The sequence below is a fragment of the Pseudorca crassidens genome, chromosome 17 (assembly GCF_039906515.1).
Source record: "Pseudorca crassidens isolate mPseCra1 chromosome 17, mPseCra1.hap1, whole genome shotgun sequence".
Classification (NCBI taxonomy): Eukaryota; Metazoa; Chordata; class Mammalia; order Artiodactyla; family Delphinidae; genus Pseudorca; species Pseudorca crassidens.
Window position 1 is genome coordinate 22,114,315 of NC_090312.1, and position 27,569 is coordinate 22,141,883.

Sequence of the window (27,569 nt, forward strand, 5' to 3'; positions counted from 1 at the left end):
GGGGCGGGGTAACTCATGGAACCGGCGGGACCACTGCCAAGTGGGACGGGGCTATTGCTCCGCTGTGTAGAGGCGCTCCTTTCCCCCAGCCTCATCTCTCTGTCCTTCTTCCCTCCTTAGCAACAGACGAAGGAAGTGGTTCCCATAACTCCGAGAAGAGGTTTCAACTGGCCCCCTTTTTCTTGCTCCTTGGAATGTCGTTCTAAGGGAAGACTTGGGTCCATCCAGGTAGGTGGAAGTTGAGGTACGGATGGAAAGTTTGAGGCCCGGGTTGCCTCGAGTATTAATATTTCAGCCCTGTAAAATATTTTTCTCTGGCTTTCTACCGACTGAGGCACTGTGACAGGTGTTGTGGATATAAAGTCTGATTAGGCCTCGTACCAATCCCAGGCGTTGCCCACAGTCAAGTGGGAGAAGCTGGGCCCTGTTTGAAACTTAGAATGATCTTTCCACAAGCCCAACAATGCAGAAGACACTTTGATTCTGAAACTCCGTGTTCTTTTCTATACTTGACACCCTTCTGCCACTTTCACATTGTGAAGGGGTTAAAATGAAAAATAAAAATGCCTCTTACTCCAGAGTGTGTTATTTTCTAATTCCCAACTCAGTGTAATCAGGTGCCAGTATTACTTGTATATCCTTTATCAGTGAACAGAATCAGCTGCCTCTTTTGGATCTAATCGAGAATTTCTAAAAAGGAATAAACAATCAAAATTTTTGTGTGATCATAGAATGCAAATACCTACCCCCCCATCCAGAAAGGGGGCAGAGATGTCCATACAGTACTCCCAGAATTAATCATTCATTTAATAATGATTTACAAGTCACCTGCAATGTTCCAAGTCCCTGATTGGTATTGAGGGCAGTAAGAGCTAATTGTGATTAGTGTTTCCTGTGTGTCAGGCACTTTTCATATGTTAACCCATTTTATCTTCACAATAACCCTGTGAGGAAGGTACTATTAGTTTCTGTATTTAACAGGTGAGGAAACTAAGGCAGATGCTAAGCTGTAAGGCAAAGATCACAAAACTGGTAAATGGTGGGCCTGGGATTTGCACCTAGGAAGTCTGGCTTGTGCTCTGAACCACTGAGACACACCTTGGATACACACTACCTCCCAAAGAGGAAAAGAAGTTGCTCAGTTGTATGACTGAATGTTCAAATTCCCTGTGCTCATAAAAGACAACTCTACGGAAATGGCTTAAGGCTCAACTGGATAAGGAGCAGTGCAGGTTACCAATTCTGCCGATAATCTGCCGAATTCACTCTGCCCCCTTACAATAGTTTACAACCTAAGCACAGTCATATACCTATCATTGTATATTTGTCACAAAGATTCTCTAGAAACATTTGAAGGTGTGTTCTATTGGTGGAAATTATGAAAATCCATATGGTCTACTAGAAATTAACTGAATATAAATATTTAAGTTTTTTAAATTTGTGGTTTTTATGCATATATGTGATAGGTGGTGGGGCTTGAAAACCAGCACCAGTCAATGTGCAGTAGAAATATTTTTTTGTATATAAATTTATTTATTTATTTTTGGCTGCATTGGATCTTTGTTGCCGCGCCCAGGCTTTTTCTAGTTGCGGCGAGCGGAGGCTACTCTTTGTTGCGGTGCATTGGCTTCTCATTGCGGTGGCTTTTGTTGCGGAGCATGAGCTCTAGGCGCGCGGGCTTCCGTAGTTGTGGCACATGGGCTCAGTAGTTGTGTCTCGCGGGCTCTAGAGCACAGGCTCAGCAGTTGTGGCGCTCGGGCTTAGTTGCTCCGCGGCATGTGGGATCTTCCCGGACCAGGGCTCGAACCCATGTCCCCTGCATTGGCAGGCGGATTCTTAACCACTGCACCACCAGGGAAGTCCAGAAATATTTAAAATTAGTTTTCTGCCGTGATTTTTCACTTCTGTTTCCAGATCATTTTCTTCAACAAGAATTTCAGTTAAGTTTGATTTAATTCAACAAACAGTGAACGGTGCATGTTCATTTAAGCACTGTCCCATGTAAGGGAGATAAAAAGGTGAATAAAGCACAATTATTGCCCTCCAGAAGCTTAAAGCCTGAAAGAACAAATTCATTCATTCATTCAGCAGTAGTTATTTAATATCTTATTTATATACCAAGTATTATACAGAGTGCTCAGGCTGTGAAAGTAAACCAGTAAGACAAAATGGTGTTTTAGAATAGATTGGTTTTATCACAAATTAATTATTTTCCATAGATCAATTTTTTCAGCCATGGTGCATCTTGAATTTTACAATTTTTTTTTCTTTTATACGAGTAAAATGAATGGAAGCATTGGTGAATCGGAGTGAATATAATATGCAGAGACATTTGCGTTAGGAAATGTATTAGTTATCCATTGCTACATAACAGATTATCCCCAAATTTAGTGGCTTAAAACAACAATAAACATCATTTCTTACCTTTTCTGTGGACAAGAGTTTGGGAACAGCTTAGATTGTGATCTGGGACTTTCATGACATTGTAGTCAAATGTTATCCGAAGCTGGATGTGATTGGAGCTGGAGGGTCTGCTTGCAAGGTGGACCATTCACATAGCTGGCAAATTGGTGCTGGTGTTTGGTGGGAAGCCTTAGTTTCTCTCCATGTGGACCCTTTACCAGGACTGCTTGAGTGCCCTCATGATGTAGTGGCCAGCCTACCTCAGAACAAGACAGAGAGAGAGAGAGAGAGAGAGAGAGAGACAGCCAGATGGAAGCTCTTTATATGTGTTCTGAACCATATTTTAATGATCTAGTCTTGGAAGTCACACGGCATCACCACATTCTGTTTATTAGAATCAAGTATCTAAGTCTGGACCCCATTTAAGTGGAGGGGAATTAGGCTCCTTCTTTTGAAGTAAGGAGTATCAAAAAATATGCAGACAGATTTTTAATCTGCCACAGGAAAAATATGGTATAGACATGTAAACAGTGAATCAAATGACTGCTGACTTCCTGTCAGAAAAAAAAATGAAGGCCAGAGATATTAGAACAATATTTTTTTAGGTTCAGGAAGGAAAAAATTAACATAGATTTCTATATCCAGCAAAAATATCCTTCAAAGACAAAATAAACGTGTTATGACATAAGAGAAAATTAGAAGAATTTGTTACCAGCCAACCTATGCTGTTAGAAATACTAAAGGAAACACCTCAGGCTGAAGTAAAATGGTAATAGAGGGAAACTCAAATCTTTAGGAAGGAATGAGAGTATAGGAAATTGTAAATACCTAGATATATACATATAAATGACTTACAGTCCTCTTAATTTTTTTTAAAAAACACATGACTGTTTAATGAAAAAATTATAACATTGTCTTCTGTGCTTTATAATGAATTTAGATGTATCAATATAATATAGTAACTACAGAATAAGTGATCTTGAGGATGAATGGAGCTGTACATTTTATATGAAGTGATAAGGTATTAACTCTAGGTACACTGTAAAAGATTAAGGGTATATATATTTTAAAGCCTAGAGCAATCACTAAAAAAAAATGGTGCAAAGCGGTATAGCTAAAAAGCCATTAGAATGAGTGTCTATGTAGAAAATCTGAAACAATCAACAAAAAACACCCTTCTGATACTAATAAACAATTATATCAAAGTTGCAGGATACAAGTTGAATATACAAAAGCTAATCACTTTCCTATAAACCAGCAATAAGCAAGTGGAATTTGATTTTTTTGCGGGGGGAGGCCACACTGCATGGCTTGTGGGATCTTAGTTCCCCGACCAGGGATTGAACCCAGGCCCTCAGCAGTGAGAGCACAGAGTCCTAACCACTGGACCGCCAGGGAAGTCCCTGGAATTTGATATTTCAAACACACATTACCTTTTACATTAGCACCCAAAAAAGAAAAACACTTAGGTATAAATCTAACAAAATATCCATATGGGGAAAACTACAAAATTCTGCTGAAAGAACTCACAACTTAACTAAGTAAATGGAGAGATACTCCATGTTCATAGATAGGAAGACTCAGTATTGTCAAGATATCAGTTCTTCCCAACTTGACCTATAGGTTCAATGCAATGCCAATCAAAATCCCAGCAAGTTTTTTGTGGATATACACAAACAGATTTTAAAGTTTATGTAGAGAGGCAAAATGCCCAATAGCCCACATAATATTAAAGGAGAAGAGCATTGAGGACTGACAGTACTTGACCACAAGGCTTACTATATAAAGCTCCAGTAATCAAGGCAATGTGGTATTGGCAAAAGAATGGACATATAGATCCATGGACCATAGCCAAGAGATATACCCACATAACTGATCTTTGACAGACGAGCAAAGGCAACACAATGGAGAAAAGACATACACACAAGTGGTGTTGGAATGACTGGACATCTGTATGCAAAAAAAAAAAAAAATGAGTCTAAACACAGATACCCTTCACAAAAATTAATTCAAAACGGATCATAGACCAAAATGCATAACTATAATTCCTGGAAGATAATGTAAGAGAAAATTTACATGACTTTGGGTACGTTGATGTCATTTTAGATACAACACCAAAGGCATGATCCATGAAAGAAATAATAACTTGAACTTCATTAAAACAGAAAACTTCTGCTCTGCAAAATATACTGTCAAGTAAATGAAAAGACAAGCCACAGACTAGGAGAAAATATTTGCCGAAGACATATCTAACAAAGGACGGTTATCCAAACTATACAAACTACTCTTAAAACTCAACAGTAAGAAAATAACCCAATTAAAATGTGAGCAAATGACCTGGACACCAGACACCATCAACATATATGAAAAACAAGCATATGAAAAGATGCTCAACATCACATGTCAGTAGGGAAATGCAAATTAAAACAATAATGTATCATTACATGTCTATTTGGCCATTCTGTGGCCAAAATTTAAAACACTGACAACACCAAATGTTAACAGGGAAGTGGAGCAATAGGAACTCTCATTCTTTGCTGGTGGGAATGTAAAATGGCGCAGCTACTTTGGAGGACACTGGCAGTTTCCTACAAAACTAAACGTACCCCTACCTTCTGATACAACAAGCATGCTCCTTGGTATTATATCTAAAGGAGTTGAAAACTTACGTCCACATGAAAACCTGAACACAAATATTTATAGCAGATTTCTTCATAATTGCCAAAACTTGGAAACAGCCAAGATGTCCCTTAGTAGGTGGATACAGAAACAAACTGTGGTACGTCCAGACAGTTGGATATTATTCAGCTAAAAACAAATGTGCTATCAAGCCATGGAAAAACATAGAGGAATCTTAAATGCATAGTGCTAATTGAGAGAAGCCAATCTGAAAATGGTTCATGCTGTATAATTCCAATTATATGACATTCTAGAAAAGGCAAAACTATGGTGACAGTAAAAAGATCAGTGGTTACCAGGATTGGGGGGTGGGGAGGGATGAGTAGACAGAGCACAGGATTTTTAGAGCAGTAAAACTATTCTGTATGTTACTGAAATGGTGGAGACATGTCATTATACACTTGTCAAAACTCATGGAATGTATACCACCAAAAATGAACCCTAATGTAAACTGTGGACTTTGAGTGATAGTGATATGCCAATATAGGTTCATCGATTATAACAAATGTACCACTCTGGTGCAAGATGCTGATAGTGGGAGAGGTTATGTGGTTGGGGAGAGGCAGGGGGTGATGGGAACTCTCTGTACTTCCAGCTTAATTTTTCTGTGACCCTAAAACTGCTCTAAAGATAAAGTCTATCTTTTAAAGCCAGCAGATAAACTAAAATGTGCTTCTAAAAACATTAAATTAATCCAAAATGAAGCAGGAAAAGAGATACAGCTTAAAACACAGAGAGAGCAAATATAAAACATTTGGTAAATGGTAGGCCTAAATTAGATCATATCAAAAATTACGTTAAGCCTTAATGTACTAAATACTCCAATTAAAAGGCAGAGGTGTTCAACTGGATTAAGCAAAAGCAAGAACCAAATATATTCTTCCTAAAAGAGATATACTTTAAATACAAATACAGGACTTCTGTGACCTGTAAAGATGGAGTAACATGAACTGGATTTATCCTCCTATCTGAAACAGCCAAGAAGCACCAAATATATTATTGAACTGACTTCAAAACACTGGACATCAGGCAATGAAAGACAGTGACCCCTGGGAGAATTTTTTTCAAACAGCCTTCTCAGTCTTGTTTACTGATTCCCCTCATCCTTGAGGACTTCAGAATTCAAAACACTGAACACCAGGCAATGAAAGACAGTGATCCCTGAAAGCTTTTTGTCAAACAGCCTTCTCAGTCTTGTTTACTGATTCCTCTCATCCTTGAGGACTTTAGAACGTCTCAGGCTGTGTCCTTGGACCACTTCGCCCCTTTATCTCCCTTCACTGCAAAGTGATTTCGTCTTGTTCCACGGCTTTTTATTTTCGGTCACTGAGTTGTTTGAGTTCTTTATGTATTTTCAATATTAACCCTTTATCAGGTTTATGATATGCAAGTATTTTATTTCTTTTTTATTGAAGTATAGTTGATTTACAATATTGTGTTAGTTTCAAGTGTACAGCAAAGTGATTTGGTGATACATATATGTATATATATTCTTGTTTTTTCCATGGCTTTTATTATGATCTATATGAAATGCTGACATCTCAAAATCTTATCTTTAGGTCAGACCTCTCTTCTAACTCTATCTCTACTTGGATGTCCAACTTAATATATCTCATTCTTAAACATTGATTACCTGCATCCCTTAATATATTCTTTTTTCAGTACCCCCAACCCAATTCAGTAAATGGAAATTCTATTCTGTCAGTTACCCAAACCATCAATCTTGGAATCACTCACAATTTTCTTCTCCCTCTTTCACCCTACATGCAATTCATCAGCATATCCTGTAGGCTCTACCTTGCAGTATATCCAGAATCAAAGAGCATCTAACTCCTATCATCCTAATCTTCCCACTCCCTGTCCCCTAGACTATTGTCATAGCCTCCAACACATCTCCATACTCTATAATTGCCCTCTTTTTCTTCCCTATTTTATTCTCCTTGCGGCAGATCATGTCATTTCTTCATTCAAGATCCTCCAGTGTGTTCCCACCTTACTTAGAACAAAATCCAATGTTCTACCATAGCCTACAAAGCCCTTTATAATTCATCCCAAATGGCTTTCCGTCCATTTCTCTGATCTTATCTCCTTCCTCTCTCTCCTTTGCTTACTCCATCTTGCCACCCTGGTCTCTTTACTGTTCTCCTTTCAGGGCCTTTGCTTTGTTATTCCTTTTTCCTAGGATTCTCTCCTCCCAGATACATGAGTGGCTAGTTCCCTTACTGTGTTCAAGTCTCTGCTCAAATGTCACTTCATCAGATAGACCTCCCTTGATCTAAATTAGCATATATACACCCCTCCACTCCCGTCATTCTCTGTGTTTTTGCCCTTCGTTTTATTCCTTAATACTTACACCAACTGTCATACTGTATATTTATTTGTTTTCTCATCTATCTTCTCTTGTCTGCTAATAGAATATAATCTCCATGAGAACAGGTACTTTCTCTTGTTAACTGCTATATCCCTAAAATAGTGCCTAAAATGGTATCTGGCATTTAGCAGGCAGTACATAAAACTTTGTGAAATGAATGAAAAGAAGAGAGAGAAAGAAACAGAAGGCATCAGGACAAAGAGAAGGATGAAGGGGAGAGAGATAAGGAGGAAGGAGCTGAGTAGACCAGCCAGGCAGCTGAAACAAACGTGGAATATCATGTCAGTTCATGAAATTCTCCAGAGTGACTCCAAAATGATAAATCAGGCCTGCTTGAAAAGAGCACAGTATCTGCTAATGAAAAGAAAAATAACCCCTGTCCTTGTAGCGTATTTCTTCAGTGCATTTGTGCAAAGTGCACGTGATGCAATGACAGGTCATGACATCAACCCCCCAGTCCAGCCAGCTGACAGTGCCTGAACCCAACAGTCTCAGCTAAGTTTCTGAAACCATGTGATTTCTGGAATCATGTGGTCTGTATGTCTGTTTCTCTCTTTAGCTTCTTAAGGACAGCGCCTGGGTCTTCATCACCTTTTCATCACCTCCATGCTGGCATGAAACAAACACTTAACAAATACTGGTTAAATTCATTAATAAATTGATTAATACAGCAAGGCAGAAGGCAATTAACATTCATAGAGCACCTCTTAAATACTATATAGATATAGACATGGACACAAGTATAGATGCAGATATAGATTACTTATCGATATAGACAAAAGTATAGATATAGATACAGATATAAATTGTATACAATTTACTTAATCTTCACGAAAATCCTGTGTTAAGTTTGTTTTGTTCTGTTTTTCATATGGGAACCTGAAGTTCAAAGAAAGCAAGAGACTTGTTTAAGGTCATATAGTAGACAAGGAAATGGCTGAGAGAGTTGATTCCAGATCTATATGTCTCCAAGGGTTATGCTCTTTCCTTTATACCATATCAGACAGTATACAGTTGCAGAATCATTAAAAATGAGCTAAAGAAGGTTAAAACTTTGTATTTCTTTTATTCCAGTTACCTAAACCAATTCTTCCCTAGCCTAAGTGTCATCCTGCTTCCACCCTTACGTTTAGCAAGGACACCTTCTCTCAGTCCTTTTGAAAAACAGGAGGTTGAATGCACATGTCATCCTCCTAATTCACGCAGAACAGCAGCAAAACGAAAGTCTGAAATTCCTTACGCAGAAGCCTAATCTCTCTAAATGTTTTTACATAAATTCGTCAGTTAATATCTACCTTTGTTGCAACTCATTTCTACTTTTTTTTTTCCTGCCTGTTCACTGTTCCCTGGGAAACCTGGATACCAATTCTTTTATGTGTTCTTTAGCTGTACCTTGGGAACCTTAGCTTTAATTCCACTTCTTCGCTTCCTCTTCAACCATCCACTCTGAACAATTATTCTTTTAAGCAATGGGTTCCACGTGTTCCCACTGCAAACAGAATGTCCCCGAGTGTTCTGTGCAAAAAAAAAGAAAAATATTTCTCTAGGCTTCAGAGAAAGGAGATTTTTCCTTATAAGCCTTAAAATAAATATTTGTAAGTTTTTCAGTGAACAGCTTAGTGATTTGAATCATTTGAGAGTCTGTGGGGAGCGTGGTCATTCTGTTCTCTGGCTAATAGTTGGCAAAAAGTCCTTTTTAGTTGTGGAATGTCCAAGATGTAGTCATTGTCTTTCTAGCTTGATTTGCCAGAACTCTGGAGTCAAAATGCTGATTTCAAATCCCAGCTTCACTCCTTGCTGGCCATTTGACTTTGTGTTAGCTCTCTGGGTCAGTTTGTTCACAAGTAAAATGAAAATAATCTTTTCCTCCTCACTCAGTTGCTGAGTAGATTAACTAAAGCACACAGGAGTGCTCTGAACCAAGTAGGTCTGGCTTACCCCAAGTAGGCCCTTCATAAATGTTATCTCTGCTCTCACGCAATGGATGTGATGGGGTTCTTGCTGTAGAGACATGTTTCTAAGCGTCGCATTAGTGAGCATCATAGTACTGTGTATCTAAAAGATACAGGAGAATTGGTATTAGGATTGCAAGGGAAACTGAGTCAGGTCTGAACTACAACAGTGAATCCAGGCTGGACAGTGCTCATTCCAATAGGTTGGATGACCATTTAAAATTGTCAGTGATCGTATGGAACAAGTATAATCATGTCGATCACATCTTCTAAGTGTGTATGGTGAGTTGTATTATTGTTCACAATATTGTCTGCCTCTTGGCAGTGGGGAGATTATATTTCTCCACTCCGCTGACCTCAGGCTTAGCCGTAGGACTTGCTTAAGCCAATGAACTGCGAGCAGATGGGGCATGTGTGATTTCCCAGCGAAATCTATAGGCGCCATCACACAATCTACCCTCTTCTGTTTTCTAGTGATGTCCCAGGGCAGGCAGTTCCTTCACCCTGGGTCCTAGAATAAAGATATCATGGAGCAGAGAGGAAGCTGGGCTATCTTGGGTGTGTAGTTCGATTGAGAAATAAATGTAGAAATCCAAAAGGACTAGTGTGTTTACTTTTTTGAGAGCCTTGATATCTGATTATCCTTTTGATCTCTTTCCTTTTTCTAAAAATAGAATGCAGATGAAAGCATCCAGAGGACTACGAGTTCTGGTACATTGAAATTTTGCTGTGTCGTTTCTGAGCAGAGATGTGCTGAAGCTTACTTGCCTCAAACAAGAAAAATCTAGTTGTTGGAAGGTACAAAAGATTTCTAGTAACTGTCCAAATACATTTGCTCTCTCATTAGATTAAATGAATTATGAGTATATATGAAATATAGATAACTGTAACTTTTTTATTGACAATATATAAAAGCAGATATGCAGGACACTGTATAATTTTAGACTGTCAGTTTATAGTCCGAGAAGAACATCACAGCTTTATTTCCACACTAAATATAAAAGGACATATGTTTTGAAGGAAATTAAAAGTGGTACTCTAGTGAACATAAGAATGATAAGAAAGGAAAACAGCCTTATTGCTTCCATGGAGAAAGTTTTAGTTGTCTGGATAGAAGATCAAAACAACCACAGTGTTCTCTTAAGCCAAAGCCTAATCCAGAGCAAGAACCTAATTCTCTTCAATCCTAAGAAGGCTGAGAGGGGTGAGGAAGCGGCAGAAAAAAGTTTGAAGCTAGCAGAGGTTGGCTCATCAGATATAAGGAAAGAAGCCGTCTCCATCACATAAAAGTACAACATGAAGCAGCAAGTGCTGATGTAGAAGCTGCAGCAAGTTATATAGAACATCTAGCGAAGATCATTAGTGAAGGAGGCTACACTAAACAACACATTTTCATTGTAAATTAAACAGCCTTATATTGGAAGTAAATGTCATCTAAGACTTTCATAACTAGAGAGGAGAAGTCAATGCTTGGCTCCAGGCTGTGTTAAGGACTAATGCAGCTGGTGATTTTAAGTTGAAGCTGGAGTTCATTTACCATTCCAAAAATCCTAGGGCCTCTAAGAATTATGCTCAATCTACTCTGCCTGTGCTCTATAAATGGAACAACAAAGCCTGGATGACAGCACATCCAGTAAACATGGTTTACTGGATGTTTTAAGCCCACTGTTGAGAACTACTGCTTAGAAAAAAAAAGATTGCTTTCAAAATATTACTGCTCATTGACAATGCACCTGGTCACCCAAGAGCTCTGATGGAGATGAACAATGAGATTAATGTTGTTCTCATGTCTGCTAATATAACATCCATTCTGCAGCCCATAGATCTAGGAGTAATTTAGACTTTCAAGTCTTATTATTTAAGAGCTACATTTCATAAAGCTAACACTACCATAGATAGTGATTCCTCTGATGGATCTGAGAAAAGTAAATTGAAAACCTTCTGGAAAGGATTCACCACTCTAGACGCCATTAAGAACATTTGTGTTTTGTGGGAAGAGGTCAAAACATCAACATTAATAGGAATTTGGAAGAAGTTGATTCCAGCCTTCATGGATGACTTTGAGGGGTTCAAGACTTCAGTGGAGGAAATACCTGCAGATGTGGTAGAAATAGCAACCTCATTTTTTTCCATTATGGAGATTCCTCAGAAAACTAAAAATAGAATTACCATATGATCTAGAAATCTCACTCGTGGGCATATATGCAGACAAAACTCTAATTCAAAACGTTACATGCACCCCTATGTTCACAGCAGCACTATTCACAATAGCCAAGACATGGAAACAACCTAAATGTCCATCAACATCTGAATGGACAAAGAAGAAGTGGTACATATATACAATGGAACACTATGTAGCCATAAAAAAGAACAAAATAATGCCATTTGCAGCAACATGGTTGCAACTAGAGATTATCGTACTAAGTGAAGTAAGTCAAAAAGAGAAAGACAAAAGTCATATGATATCAGTTATATGTGGAATCTAAAATACAGCACAGATCACCCTATCTACAAAACAGAAACAGACTCATGGACATAGAGAATAGACTTGTGGTTGCCCAGGGAGAGGGAGTTGGGGAAGGGAAGGAGTGAGAGGTTGGGGTTAGCAGATGTAAGCTATTATATAGAGAATGGATAAACAACAAGGTCCTACTGTATAGCACAGAGAACAATTAAAAAAAAATTATGCTCCTACTCTGGCTGTACTCTGCAAATAGAATCAGAAAGGCTGGATGACAGCACATCTCTTTACAACATGGTTTACTGAATATTTTAAGCCCACTGCTGAGGCCTATTGCTCAGAAAACAAGAAAAAGATATCTTTCAAAATACTACTATTCTATCAAATTACCAATGGCATTTTTTACAGACTTGAACAAAAAATCTTAAAAATTTGTATGGAGACACAAAGGACCCCGAATAGCCAAAGCAATCTGGAGGGAAAAAAACAGAGCTGGAGGAATCAGACTCCCTGACTTCAGACTATACTACAAAGCTACAATAATCAAGACAATATGGTACTGGCACAAAAACAGAAATAGATCAATGGAACAGGATAAAAAGCCCAGAGATAAACCCACGCACCTATGATCAACTAATCTATGACAAACGAGGCAAGGATATACAATGGAGAAAAAACAGTCTCTTCCATAAGTGGTGCTGGGAAAACTGGACACCTACATGTAAAAGAATGAAATTGGAACACTCCCTAACACCATACACAAAAATAAACTCAAAATGGATTAGAGACCTAAATGTAAGACCGGACACTATAAAACTCTTAGAGGAAAACATAGGAAGAACACTCTTTGATATAAATCACAGCGATATCTTTCTTGACCCGCCTCCTAGAGTAATGGAAATAAAAACAAAAATAAACAAGTGGGACCTAATGAAACTTAAAAGCTTTTGCACAGCAAAGGAAACTATAAACAAGACAAATAGACAACCCTCAGAATGGGAGAAAGTATTTGCAAACAAATCAACGGACAAAGGATTAATCTCCAAAATACATAAACAGCACATGCAGCTCAATATTAAAAACACAAACAACCCAGTCCAAAAGTGGGCAGAAGATCTAAATAGACATTTCTCCAAAGAAGACATACAGATGGCCAAGAAGCACATGAAAAGCTGCTCAACATCACTAATTATTAGAGAAATGAAAATCAAAACTACAATGAGGTACCACCTCACACCAGTTAGAATGGGCATCATCAGAAAATCGACAAACAACAAATGCTGGCAGGCACAGAATAGAAAAACACTTGAGAAAAGATTATGCATATAATAGAGGAGAAGAGCCAGATATTTTAGATGGACATGAAGATAAGAAGAAACAAGTTGTACTTCAAGTTACAGTTTGTTGTTCTAAAAAAAACACACCAAGGCTATCAAGTGGACTATCGAGACTATATTAGTCTCTATATAATATTGAAACAGCCTAGCATCTAAAGTCACGTGCACCAACACACACTGAGTTTAATGTATGTGGAAGTGAGGGGCAGAGCACCAACTTTCATTCATTCAACATTCATTCATTCATTCAAGAAGTATTTTGGAGTATTTATCTGTGTATTAATAGTGCCAGATGCTAGTGTGGACATTTTTCTTGTTACTCTTGCCTTTTTTGCATTAGATTGTCCCTACTAACTGTTTATTTTCTTCCATCCTTTCAAATCCACATTCAATGAAGAACAAAGGAATTTCCAAAAACTAATAATCCTGGAAATTAATGTACATCCCTGAAACGACTCCATTAATAAAACAATAAACAACATCTCTCTTTTAAATTAATGATTAGAGACAAGTTTTCATAGATACCTGGCTTCTTGGTTGAATTATGAATTTCTTTGACTACAGGTACACTCACATTGCTTAGGACAGTAAGTGCTAGGTGTGAACCAAGATGATGAAAAGTGAGTAGTACCTGGAGTGGATGCTGCTTGTTTGCAATTTTAGGGTAGAGATTACACAGATATCCACTTTTCAAAGAACTCTTTTTTTAATTACGGAAAAATCTTTAAAAAAAAAATCAGAATCAGAGGAAGGAAAGTGACTTCTGAGATGTGATTCTTTGAAGAAAGAAACTAATTACTAACTAAAAAAATACACTAGTAGAAATACTATGTCTAGAAATTGCAGAATTAGTAACTTAATGACACAAAGCTCTGTTACCCTATAGTGGGAAGAAGGACAGTGCGGGGAAGGGAGAAGTGTATTACAGATCTATAGACGTGCTCTTTACTCACTTGGATTTGACTTCTCCTTTCCTTGTTACTTTTGTACAAACAATATTTGCTGCTCCTGAATATTTCTTGAACACTTTTCACTGCTCCATGACTTCACATGTGCAGTTCCTATGCATGGAATTTCCTTCTCACCCTGCCAGCAATTCTAGTGAGTCTTCCCCAAATTCCCTAGGCAGGAATAGAACCTCTCTCCATTGTGTGTTCCCACTGCTGTGTCCATAACTCCAACTCTTAGTGCTTTTTGTGGTAGACTTTATTTCTTTGTTATCTCCTTTAGTCCATGAGTTTCTGATGCAAACACCTTGTCTTATTTATGGGATCCAGCCCACTGTTCCATAAATGCTGTGGGAAGGATGGATGAATGTTAAGCTAAAGACTGACATGTACCCCATCTCCATGGGATTTGAGTGGATTTCAAATACCTAGTAGAGAAAATTGTACATTTATGATTCTAGGAATACAAACTTCAAAAAAAAATTCAAAGTCATCTATTTGCCTTGATTTCCACTTTATTTATTATTATTATTACTATTACTATTACCTCCTATTGAGAAAATCCTGAAAGAAAACATGCCAAGACACATTGAAGCAGTAACACATAATTTTGAGTACAATGATCGTGGGGTATCAGTGAGCATTATTAATATTTTGCACAATGAGGTAATTAATGATTTTTCTTTCATTCAGTATGTTTTTCTTAATGACAGTGCTTTCTTTTTACATTCAGAAAATAATGAAATTTTACTTTAAAAGTCAATGTGTGATTAATAATAAAATGGCTATTTACACAAATATATTGAGTTAAGAAGGAAAGATTCCTATGGGTTGTTTCTGTTGCAGTTTCATAAAAGAGAAGGGACTGGAAGGTATAATGGAAACGTAAACATAAAAGTTCTGATATATGGAGGTGAATACACAACTTTTTGTAATACACAACTTTTAAACCATGGCATCAAACGAGGCTAGCTCGCTTTTGCCAGCAATAAGAAAGTTAACTGAGCAAAGTACAGAAAACAGTAGGAGCCTTGCTCGCTGCATTCCAGTACCTGGGAGCCCCCTGCTGTCCACAAAAAGACACTACAACCTCTCCCCAGGCTAATAGGGCAGTGTTAGGCACCTAACATGCAACCTTAAAAACTTGCTTTTACCATTTCATACGCCAGATCATCATTATCATATGCTTTTATCATCCTTATTCTAAATCAACCAAGTCCTCTTTCTGGGTTTTCAATTTTTCTTAATGGTACCACCATGATCCTTTACCACCATCTGGGCTCAAACTCTCCCTCCTGCTGCTGCTTCTCTTCTTTTTCAGCAGTATCATTACCATGTATTGAAGTTTTGCTGTGTCAGGCTCTGTGCTAGACTCTTCACATGCATTACGTATCATTTAATCTCACAATAACCCTTATGAGGCAGGCAATTATGTTCCTTTTAGTGAAACGTAATTTAACAAAAAAAAAAAAAATTTTCCTTTTAGTGAAAGGAAAACTGAGGCTTAGGATGGTAAAGTAATTTGCCTTAAGTTTTTGAATGCTTAAACTGTTTTACTAGAAAAATGCATTAGTAAATGCATGCTGGTTGAATATAGATTGAACAATTATTCACTTTGTTAAATTTTAACCTAACATCTTTTAAAAGATAATTTCTAACAAAGGACTAGCACACACACTTGAGGAGCATTTTGATTTGATTTTTTTTTATTTCTATAGAATACACATTTCAATACACTTGGGTATGCTGAGCTAATTCTCCTTCCTCAATCCCCAAATGACCTTCCCATTCCCATCACGCATACCAGCATGGCTCCAGATTTCTCACACCTAGCCAGGAAGAAGGGATGGGGGATAGGAAAGAAGGGAACAAGTGATGGACAAAGACGGTCTGAGCCTCTCATGTAGCAGACCTCACATAACTTTCCGTGCAGCTGATACAGGTTTGTTTTCGAGGCAGAAACCAATCTGAGAACACCTCACTGATTCTAAGGTTGCTCAAATGTATTATAATGAAATTGCTAGTATTGAGTCTAGCTCTTCCATCTGTGGTTGTCTATTTTAAAGCACCTTTGGTGAAAATTGTATACCTAACTTTTGTTTTCTTATAGACTGACTCCAAAGAAAGAAGACTTGGATGAAGAGAATATTGGACAAGGACCTAGTATACATGTGAAAGCTGTATTTGTTTGATGTTTATTATTGAGAAATACCTTCTTGGTGAGTGTGTTGTTGGAATGGGGACTGGAAAGTAGAACTGAATGTTCCATAAGTTGGAACTTGACTTGAAGCTTAGAGTCAAATATCATATGGTCATTTTTTATCAGAAAAATACATGAAAAACAGTGTGAGCTTTGGGTGATGTTTACTGCTCAGTAGTGATACCTATTCATCATTAAAACCCCATCTACTTCCAGAAAGAGGCAGCTTATGAAGTTGGTGAGTTTCCACCAATAGCACTGTGAGAAATCTCTGATGGTAGGTCACTGGGTTCTAGGAAAATACAAGGAGGGAGGAAAACGAATGCAAACTGAATGAGGGTCGGGAACTTAGAAGAATAGTGAAGAAACGTCAAGGCCAGAAGAGTAGGCAGAGGCCAGTCATGAAGGCTCTTCTCTACCAAACCAGGAGAGTAACATAAATAAGCAGTATGCAGAAAATGCTTTAATTAATAATCAGAAACCAACTGTGTTGGCCACTTTATTTATTTATTTTTTACTGAAGTATAGTTGATTTACAATGTTGTGTTAGTTTCTGGTGTACAGCAGAGTGATTCAGTTATACATATATATATTCATTTTCATATTATTTCCCATTATGGTTTATTCCAAGATGTTCAATATAGTTCCCTGTGCTATACAATAGGACCTTGTTGTTCATCCATTCTATGTATAATGGATCTTGTTTGGATTTTGATTTTGCTACTTTGAATAAGCCTCAAACCGGCAAGTAGCAAGATAAAAGTATCTCCCAGTGGTCAGAAATGGCTTACTTTCCTAAACGTCCATATTGTGTCTTGATCATGCACGATCAGAAACCTGAGTTTCCACAGGCTCGGGGACTCCCCATCTTCAAAGATACTAAAGCTGTTTTTATCTGCTCTGCCTGTTAATGTACTTCACCAAGGAGAGGGAAATTGGCTGATATATTTTCAAAAGATCTTCAACAAGGATTTTTGAGTTTTCTAGTTAATTCTAAGTGAGCAAAAAATGTTTCAAGGTATCTGGCTACCTTATTTTTCTAGAAGGAGTTTCATCAAGGTTTTATTTCAGTGATTCAAGGCTTTAAGCTGAAGCAGTAAATATTCATCTAAGCTAGAATAATGGGGAAGATTCTTCAGTACAGGTTTCAGTGATCAAATAATTAGGAAGAAAATGTTATTAAAAAAGAAGTCAAGGTACAGCATGGTGAATATAGTAATAATATTGTGTATTTGAAAGTTCCTAAGAGAGTAGATCTTTTTTTAATTGAAGTACAGTTGACGTACAATAGTATATTAGTTTCAGGTGTACAACATAGTGATTCAACATTTTTATAGATTATACTTCATTTAAAGTTACTACAAAATCATGTCTATATTTTCCGGTGCTGTATAATATATCTTGGTTGCTTGTTTATTTTATGCGTAGTAGTTTGCATCCTAGTCCCCTACCCCAGGGGTCCCCAACCCCTAGGCCATGGACCAATAGCGGTCTGCAGCCTGTTAGGGACTGGGCCGCACAGCAGGAGGTGAGCGGTGAGTGAGTGAAGCGTCATCTGCCGCTCCCCACCGCTCGCATTCCCGCCTGAACCATCCTCCCACCCTGGCCTGTGGAAAAATTGTCTACCACGAAACTGGTCCCTGGTGCCAAAACGGTTGGGGACCACTGCCCTACCCCTCTCTTGTCCCTCTCCTCTCCCCTCTCCCCACTAATAAGTACTAGTTTGTTCTCTGTGAGTCTGTTTCTGTTTTGTTACATTCATTCGTTTTATTTTTTTTTTTTTTTTTAAAGAAGATGTTGGGGGTAGGAGTTTATTAATTTATTTATTTTTGCTGTGTTGGGTCTTCGTTTCTGTGCGAGGGCGTTCTCTAGTTGTGGCAAGCAGGGGCCGCTCTTCATCGCGGTGCGCAGGCTTCTCATTATCGCGGCCTCTCTTGTTGCGGAGCACAGGCTCCAGATGCGCAGGCTCAGCGGCCATGGCTCACAGGCCTAGTTGCTCCACGGCATGTGGGATCTTCCCAGACCAGGGATCGAACCCGTGTCCCCTGCATTGGCAGGCAGATTCTCAACAACTGCGCCACCAGGGAAGCCCCCTGTTTTATTTTTTTTAATTCCACATGTAAGTGATGACATAGACTATTTATATTTCTTTGTCTGACTTGTATCAGTAGCAGTAGCATAATATCCTCTAGGTCCATCCATGTTGTTGAAAATGGCAGAATTTCATTCTTTCTTATGACTGAATAATATTGCATTGTGTGCACGCGTGTGTGTGTATATACATATATACACACATATACATATACAGAAGTTCTCATCACAAGAAAAAAACTGTCACTAGACTTACTGTGGTGATCATTTTGCAATATATACAGATATCAAATCACTTCGTACATCCGAAATGAATACAATGTTATATGTTAATTATACCTCAATTAAAAAAAAAGAAACGTTTTTAAAAGTGCAATTTTGCCCCCAGTGGACATTTTGCAATGTCATTTTTGATTGGCACAACTGGGAGAAATGAAGTACTACTGGCATCTAGTGAGTTAGAAGCTGGGGTGCTGCTAAACATCCTACAAAGCACAAGACAATCTCCCACAACAAAGAATTCTACAGCCCAAAATATTAAAGTGCTGCCATTGAGAAATCCAAGAATGTGTCAGGATTTTTTTTTGAAGCAAGCCATTCTTAGTCAACATTTAAATAATTTTTTATTATTGTAAGTAACACTGGAATGAAAATCATGGTAGTTCCTATTTGCTGAGGCTGTTCTGTGGTCTGCATGATAATTTATGTTAAGTTGCATCAATATAAGCATTTTGGGGTGTGTGTGCGTGTATGCATCTGTGTGTAGGCTTGTACATGAAGGCCTAATGCAGATTATCCCTAATCCACATCCTAGGGACAGTTAAATAGCAATTGAAATATCCTAAAAAAGATCAGCATTTTTAGAGTAGTTTATCTGGTACTTAAGGTAGTCTTATTGAGATCTACACCAGAGAGTGTGTTAATTAGCATAAGTGACATTAAAAATTTTTTTCATTGGTCTAATGAGTGATGTTTCCCATAAGTGACTGATAAGGAGTAAGTTAGAAGACGCACTGCTCTTGGATGCCAGAAGTGTAGGAATAGGACACAGCCAGGAATCCAATGCCATCAGTAAAGTATTTCAGGTCAAGGTTCCCTTTGGTCACTAGTCTCTCCATCCATGACAGACCTTGAAGCCTGTTGGACTCTACACTCACAGTCCTGCCTGCTTGCCGTTGTCACGTTAGCCTTTCAGGCAAGTGCTGGTGACCATACATAAAACGAAGAGCTGGCCTCTCCGAGAAGATTGTAGATGGAATGTGTTCAAACTGGTTGTGGGGAAATATAACTGATATTCAAACCATGATTTCCCTGATATTGTTGCTTGGCACAAAATTACTTTGAAACACACACACACACACACACACACACACACACACACACGCAAAGGTGGAGCCCAAAAGACTGCTCTTTGTGAAAAAACTGGGCATAGGCAAGGTCATCAGACAGATTTTGCGTTGATCTAGACTCTGCCTCCCTAGATTCACATCTTGGGGCAAGCTGCTGCTCTGAGCCTCAGTTTCCCTCGTAAAATGAGGACTATATCACCAATCTCAGTAAGTACATTAACTGCGTAGCAGAATAGCTGGCACACTGTGAGCATGCTACAGATGTTTGTATTATTTGCATGTCTTTATACCCAACTCTACTTCATTACTTAGGACAAATTTCTAGAAATGCAATTTCTGGTCAGTATATCACCTTTGAATGTAACATGATCACAAATGTTTTCTCAATAAAGCCCTCATTGCTTCAGCAATTTAATGATTTTTTCTTTTTTTTTTCCTTCATTTTGTTCTTTTAGGGGAAGAAAAGGCCAGTCTTTGGTTTGTTCTTCTCTTTTGATGGGAGTCAACTCTTCTATTCGACTTCAAGAATGTATTTTGGGAGCCTGGTATTTCCAGTTGCCTGTCACCCTTCCAGTATTCAAGTACAACCACTCCCACCTGGTGCCCTTCCACCAGCTTCCTAGGATAATTCTAGAAAAGTCTCACACCAAGCCTTGCCCATAGCAGCATTAGAGTTCCTGGGACTAAGAGAAGCGGATCCTCAGAAACGAAAGATTATTTGCCTTTTATAACTAGAAAGACAAGACACATTATACAGTTCTTGAAAGTCACAAAGCTAGTAATGAAAATGTTAAGGTATGTAAGCTTATAGTAATGTGTCAATGTAGGTTCATCCATTGTAACAGATGTACTCCTCTAGTAGGGGACAGTGATAGTGCAGAAGGCTGTGTGTATGTGGGGGGGGGGGTAAAGCGTATATGGCACGTCTCTGTACCTTCTGCTCCATTTGCTGTGAACCTGAAACTTCTCTAAGAGCTAACATCTATTTTTTATAAAAGTGAGCAATACTACCTCCATCACAGGCTTTGGGAAAAATTGAATGTGATTAATTAAATGTGGGCAAAACACTTAGCATAATGCCAAGCATGTAACTGCTCAAGCAATGTTTATCACTGTTGTAAGAGAAAACATAAACGATGGCAGGAATTGCTTTAATCTCTACATCTATTTCCCCATAATAATAATGAAATAATCTATATACTTGTTTTTTTAAAAAAAAAAAAAAGAAGGGGAAGGAGAAGGCACCATGTGGAGTACTTGGTACTAGAACTCACACACCCTGCCTTTCAATGCCTCAATCCTGTAACTAGTTCTTCATTCAGTAGACATTTGTGGCCTCCCTGCAATGTCCAAGGCACCCTGCCCGGTACTTGGGAATACAAAGATGAGTGAGACCTAACCAGCCCACAAGGCAAACGCGTATGGGTAATCACGAGTCACAGGGAGGGGCTTCTGTATTAGGTCAACTACATGTTTAGAGACTAATCATTTTAAAATATCAAGGGGGAAAAGATCTGATTCAAGTAACTTAGTAAGAAAGGGGGAGAAAGCTCTGCTACTTTACTAAGGGATATAAAAGAAGACAAATGCATGGCCATCAGCACGCCCTAATTTAATCCATAAAGTCGATGTAATCCAATTAAAATATGCCCAGTGGACTGGGGTATTTTTAACTAAACCAGTTTTCGAGTTCAAATGGAATCATAAACCTGTGAAATGTCTAGAAAAAATTAAAACAAGCATTGAGATAAGTTTAGCTTTTATTAAATATACAACTGTATTCCATTAAAAAAAAAAGGCTGAAGCCACATGGTTGTAGCCATGTGGGTTTATGCACTGTCTTGATTATCTTGATTAATCTTTAAAGCAGGCTTCCTAGTTTGTTTTCTCTTTTTACCCTAGGGGCATTGCAACATAGTATGATTTGGAATGGATGGAAAATATGCCTCTCCGACTTCCCTGGTGGCTCAGCGGATAAGAATCTGTCTGCAAATGCAGGGGACATGGGTTCGAGCCCTGGTTAGGGAAGATCCCACATGCCGCGGAGCAACTAAGCCCGTATGCCACAACTACTGAGCCTGCGCTCTAGAGCCTGTGAGCCACGACTACTGAGCCCGCGTGCCGCACCTACTGAAGCCTGCTCACCTAGAGCCCGTGCTCCACAACAAGAGAAGCCATCGCAATGAGAAGCCCGCGCACCGCAACGAAGAGTAGCCCCTGCTCGCCACAACTAGAGAAAGCCCGCGTGCAACAACAAAGACCCAACGCAGCCAAAAATAAATAAAATTAAGTCTTTAAAAAAAAAAAGAAAAATATGCCTCTCTCTTCCCCCTTCCCACTCCTCCCCCTCCCCCTGCCTCTAATGTAGAAGTATTATTTTGAACTTGGGCACGTTATCCAGAAGATCAGCTTGAGGATCTGGACTCTGACCATCAATAAATGTTCCCCAGTTTGAAGACTGTTAACTTAGATGAAAGAGAGGCTGCTGTGCCAAGCAAAGGGATTTTCAATTTATCCCATTTACAAAGGTTTCTGAAACCCCACACTATTGACATTTTGGAAATTGGGGGAAATTCTTTGTCGTTTGGGGAGGTCATCCTCTGCACTGCAGTAAAGAATGTTCAGCAGCATCCCTAGACTTGAACCACTAGATGTCAGTAGCAGCACTCCACCCCCTCCAGTTGCAACAACCAGAATGCCTCCAGATATTACCAGATTTCCCCTGGGGGACAGGATCGACCCTAGTTGAGCACCACTGCCCTAGACAAAAGGTAAGTCATTGATAGGGCTTGAAGCAATAAGACACAACCAAAATTGCAAGATTATTTTTATTGCTTTTAGAAGTAATTGCAATGTTAATATGGGGTGAGGCCTAATAAACTTTTTATAGACCTGATGAAAAAGGAGGAATCTTTGGGGACATTTGCCTGTCCAATATCAAAACACACTCTAAAGCTTTGTTATTTAAACTGTGGTACTTGTGTAGGAATTGATAAAGAGACCTAAGAAATGGAGCAAACAGTCCAGAAATAGACTAATGTTAGAAAGAAGAGTGAAATAAGCACTCTCACACAATATGATGGTGTCATCATGGTGTAAATTAGTACAATCCTTGGAAAGCTATTTGTTTATATGTATCAAGTTGAGAAAAATTTTTATATCTTTTGGGACTGTATACACTTGTCAGAATACTGTGAACTTGTTAAGAATTATCTTTATCAAGAGTGTGTTATAACATGCAAGCATGCTTATGTTATACTAAGTGAATAAAAATATAGATGACAATATGCATATATACATATATATTGAATACAGAATACAATACACATTTTGAATGTATATTCAATATAGGCACAATTAAGTTAAAAAACAATAAAAGTTTAAGAGGGTGTGGAATAACAGTGCTTTTCTCTAAGTAGTAAACATTTCACAGGCTACTTTTCTGCTTTTGATTTCTCTTTATTTTAAATGTTTTTCTATAATCAAATAACTTCCCCTTATTAATTAAGGGAAAATTTCGCAAAATATTTGAAATAAATTATAATTTAAAATTGAATGAAAAAAATTAAATAAAAATAGCCCAGTGTAATTTTTTTGCTTTCATTGAATGTATCTTTTGACAATTTACTATTACTACCTTAGCCTGCTTGGAGAGACATTAGTTTTCTGTTGGAAAAACCCCATGTTTACTGACAATTGAAAATTGAAAAAATATATAGCACACAGTTTACTTCAGCCTGATTATGAGTCAGTGTTTTGAGGATGCTGGTGATGTGCATTAATTTTAGACTGAATTTGTCTTCTTTTCCCTCACATGGCATCCTATCCTAGGAGGAGCATCCTGATGGTTTAATTCATCTTCCATTGTCATTCTTGACAGTATTCATCATGAAGTGGAGACATACTGCTGCAGCTCAGGGTAAGAAAAAGTCTAAATTGAAATTTGCTCGTTTTGAAGTTAAGTCTAGTAATAGTTATGAGTTTAAGACTTTCTTTATCTGGATCTCAATTCTATTCATCCACCTTGCTAGTTGTAGAATGCAATTCCTCTTCTTTATTTGACATTCACATTTTTTTTCAACCCATGTAATTTATTTTTATGCTTGGCATCTTGGTTAGATTAATTTTATTTCATTTACTCTCAGATGTGTTAATGCTTACACATAACTTTATTATTTCCTGCCTTGACATAGTACAATTTATACTTAATGAAATATCCTACCTAGGCTAAATGATATTCATAGAGAATTATAATAAAAGTATCAGAAATGAAATATATCAAGAGTTATTTTTAGCAAGTGAATCAAGATAAATTTTAGTCATGAAAAGCATTATTTTATATATCCACCTCATCCTTAATAATACTGTCTGATTCCTATTACCATTCAACATGTCACTACAGTGTCTCTTAATTAATATAACAAATTATTTCTACTGGGATTCATAATCTCAAGTAGTTATTAGAAAGACAAAATTTGATTCCATAGTCCAAGAACCATAAATATCTACTGAAAGGTGCTTAGTAATTAAAATAACTCCTGGAAGAATATCTTTGGCTTTTAGCTTTTCTATTTAAGTAGAAATGTTCCCATTCTGGTTTAAAATATAAAATAGAGCCTTTTATAATGCTGGCAGTGGAAGAAAGACTCACAATTAATACGTTTATGTATCATGTTTAGAGAGAGATGCTGTACAAAAGGAAATTTATTTGATCCTCAAACTGATTCCATAAAATACGAGCCACATTTTTGCTTTCTGACTTGATAAACCAAAAGAGTCACCTGTTAATTTGCAATAAGAAATACAACTATCAAGCCAATTAGAATGTTCCTATCAGTTCATTTGTCATTTTCCAAGAAGAAAAAAGTCTAACCGGGAAAGCCAACTATCAGATCTTTTCTACCCCACGCGGCAGCCTTGTAGAGAGGTTTTAAGAGTCCAATAAATGACACTACTTGCTTCCAACTCTTGAGCTTGGCAGCCACTAAGAGATGGGATTACTGACAAAAACTTTATTGGAGGACAAGGCTTGGAAGTGCAGCCACGATGATCTTTCTTAAACTGCACTTTTCAGTGCTCACAAGCACCCTATAAGGTAGTCACTATTACTCCCCTCCTTTTATAGATGAGGAAACTGAAGCAGAGAGAAGTCAGGAAATCTGCTCGTGTTCAAAGATGTACCAGTTGGTGGGCTGTAAATGTGAAGCCAGGCATTTTGACTCTAGAACCTACATTTAAAACTACTGTCTGCCTCACTTCACAATCTTTGTGACGGGGATTCCAATGGCTTGAGAACAGAGGCACAAGCATTAAGTTCTTCCATTGGGCCACAGAGTCTCAGACATTTTGACAGTTGACATTTCCTCTGAGAGAGTCACTTTCATTCAGTGGTAACAACTCAAGCCAGAAATTACAAGAGCCATGAGGTCTAAACTGACCACATTACGACCATAGCCATCTGTGACTCTGGCTACATGTTTGTACAGGTTCCTTTCCCTTAATCTGGACTGAACCCTCCCCCCTTGTGTACCTCACAGCTCTCAACCCTTCAAGACTCAGTTTAAGAGGATCCAATTGCCTATTTTTAAAAGCATGCTCTGATCCTCTTGGGAGATGAAATGTGTCACACCATCCACTTGACTCCATAGAGCTCCAGGAACTTCCCTCATCTAGCACTCACTACATGTATTTTAGACGATATATCTACTTGCCTACATATAAGCTCCATGGAGACAATACTGGCATTTTATTTATCTTGTTCTTCCTAGGATTTAGCCAGTTATGAACCTTAAAAGAATGCAGGCTCTATAATAAATGTTGTAGAATCATAAAATCTAGTCCAGTCTTATTCTGTTTGAATCCCTTCTACAGCTCTACAATTCTAGTATATCTCTTGCAAGCTAAGTGTGGGCTTAGGGTTTGGAGATGAGGTATTTAGCTTCGGGTATGAGAAAACTTAGCAACTGAAAAGCAACTAAACTTCAGGTGTAAGATAGTTTTACATATTTTTATATAAAAAGTATTGTAGTCTAGCTGTAGAAAAATATAAAAATCATAAAGCACAACTTTAATCGCATCACCTTGCTTTAACATCAATATATTCCTCTGATCTTCTTAGCAGCTGTAGTTAAGCCATTAAAAAATAGAAAAGGGGGAGTAATATAGAAAGTATCAATAAAATATTTTAGTTAAAATGATATATTAAAAAGAGAACAGGAAATGTAAAATGTTACGGCACCTGAAACAGGAATAAGGAATGTTCGATTTAAATCAGCAAAAAAGTATTGAGTGGTAACTAAAGATAAGACAAATACGGTAATAGTGATGCAACCACCTTTGTGACCTCAGAATCCTCATCTCTCAGATGGTGACCAACAGATAATTCTATTCATTCATTTACTCATTCATTTATTCATTCACTCATTCATCAAAGGACTCGGCACAGTAGCACACACTGGTTAGCCCCTAATAGATCAAACAGACATGCAGAACACATTTTATCCTTTATCCAGTAAGTTCACCCAACAAAAAATTTCCAACTGCCTACTAAGTAAAAACAAATTAAGCGTGATCCTGGCCCTGCATAGTAATATCTTGTCAACCTTGGGGTCTACCTTCCTGAAAAATCTTACTTAATCAAACTGTAGGTTGGCACAAATTAAGGTCTCATATAAAATAGGGAGTTAAAATGATTTGAATGTCATTAAATATATTTTTAAAAGAATAAATAAATATTCCAAAAGAGATCTTCTTCCAAAACAAATCAGATTCATAGAATTAAAACCCAGTCATATTGGATAAACCTTCCTATTAATTGCCTTCTTCTGTGGTTCAGGATACATTGCTGTGGTATTGTTTTCTTAAGGCAAAATTGATTTCCCCACAGTTTTAATATGGTGCAGGTCTTTCAGGTCTTCATATTTTTGAACTAGTCTTACTGGCTTGAAATGTAATGCTATTAACACTTGCATTCTTTCTGTTTTGTTTCAACATGCTCCGTAACACCTGCTTTGTCATAAATGATCACAGTGCTTGAGGGCACAGTCTTCCTGATTTTGATTCCATATATAGAAAGGGTGTAGCATCCACACACACGCAAATTCTCTCTCTGTAATATCCTCATAAATACATACCTGTGATCTCTAAGAATGGGGAGCTAAATTTGGGTTCATTAACAAGACTGAACCAAACCACATATTTTTTTTTAATCAGGGTTGTTTATATATACAAGACCCCATTATGTCTGTAAAAAACAAATTGTCCAAAACCCGGTATGGTACAGAACCCTATTCTGTTACATTATTCCAACCCTTCCTCTGGGAAGAAATTAGCCCTCCTGATAAAATGCATAAGCAATTTTAGGGCTTAACGGGTTTAATACTGAGAAACCAGTCATCTACCCTCCCAGCTGACTCTCACTTGGTGGTTGTTATGAAACATTATTTTATATAGTTCAACAAATATTAGACAACCATCCTCTTTTCCTGTAAGTGTTCTTGCCAAGAGTGAATCTTTGAACTGGCCTTCTAGAGGCCTTTTTGCTTGCATCATGCTCATAATTAAATCCTCCAAAACCTTTTTTTTTAATGTCTGAAAACCTCCATTAGCAAGTCAGAGTTTACAGAAGATTCTCCTAGTAAGGAAGAGTGCAAAATAAGTTGATAATTACAGTGCAGTGTAATAAATTCCACTTCGTAGGTATACCCAGTATGCCGTGAGGATGGAGCAAAACTGTTGAAAGCAGACTGGGACCAGCTTACCACAAGAGAAATTGAAGGT

General features: G+C 37.9%; 1 long non-coding RNA gene across 1 annotated transcript; it reads left to right on the forward strand.

Annotated features, from left to right (window-relative positions):
- The first annotated feature begins 118 nt into the window (after positions 1-118).
- On the forward strand, positions 119-27,569 carry LOC137210506 (uncharacterized). Its single transcript, XR_010936588.1, has 7 exons — positions 119-228; positions 10,080-10,203; positions 16,261-16,369; positions 20,246-20,585; positions 21,693-22,561; positions 23,622-23,709; positions 27,489-27,569. It is a non-coding gene; the product is annotated as an uncharacterized lncRNA (long non-coding RNA).